Here is a 784-nt window from a genome sequence, read left to right as displayed (position 1 = left end):
GCCCCAGCAAACTTTCAGACTGCCAGCTGATGAACTGAAGGGGCCCCAGCAAACTTTCAGACTGCCAGCTGATGATTGGCTCACAGCGGCCCCAGCAACATCTAGCTGATTGGCTCCTCTGCGGTGATGCTCATTGGGCTGTTTCCCTGCCCTTTCAGACCACGGAGCTGCTCATTGGGGGACTTTTTTGGGGTTCCGCCCATGCGACCCAGCCAATCGGCCTCAAGAGCAGGAGGATTGTGGGAGGAAGAGGTTGTTGGGGTGTGTGGCTTGTGGGAAGCCGGTGGTGGCAGTTGGGTTCTGAGGGTTTTTTCCTGAGGAGCTGTTTTGTTTATCTTGTGTGGTTCTAAAAATAAAGTTAGTTTCTTTTGACAAGTGGCTCCTGAATTGTGCCCAGCCAGACTGCGGCATTTGGTGGCCCGTACGGGGAGAACCCGCGACCTTGGCGTTATCAGCACCAAGCTCTAACCAACTGAGCTAACCGGCCTCACACCGTCCACGGGCTGGGCCTCGATCAGAAGGACTTGGGCCCCCCACGAGCGGCGCCGGGGCACGCCACCGGGTATATAATATTGAGAAACCTATATTTTAGGTAACTCCCAAACATTATATATTTATCATACAATCAAGATCAAATTATTCTAAGGATCCTGAGGATGACCAGACCACCATAAACCATCTTGAGATCAGTCTTGTGACCTCATTCCTATGTATCTTCCCATAACTATTCCTCAGCATGTTTTTTTGTTTTTGTTTTTTTCTTTTTTTTTTTAGGAAAAGAGCA

General features: G+C 49.9%; 1 non-coding gene across 1 annotated transcript; it reads right to left on the bottom strand.

Moving 5' to 3' along the window:
• Nucleotides 1-415: 415 nt before the first annotated feature.
• Trnai-gau (transfer RNA isoleucine (anticodon GAU)) lies at nucleotides 416-487 on the bottom strand. The gene has a single exon. It is a non-coding gene; the product is annotated as a tRNA-Ile (tRNA).
• Between the last annotated feature and the right edge of the window lie 297 nt (nucleotides 488-784).

The sequence above is a fragment of the Callospermophilus lateralis genome, chromosome X, assembly GCF_048772815.1.
Source record: "Callospermophilus lateralis isolate mCalLat2 chromosome X, mCalLat2.hap1, whole genome shotgun sequence".
In the NCBI taxonomy this organism is placed as follows: domain Eukaryota; kingdom Metazoa; phylum Chordata; class Mammalia; order Rodentia; family Sciuridae; genus Callospermophilus; species Callospermophilus lateralis.
Note: the sequence above shows the minus strand (reverse complement) of the source record. Positions and strands in the feature narration are given on the sequence as shown.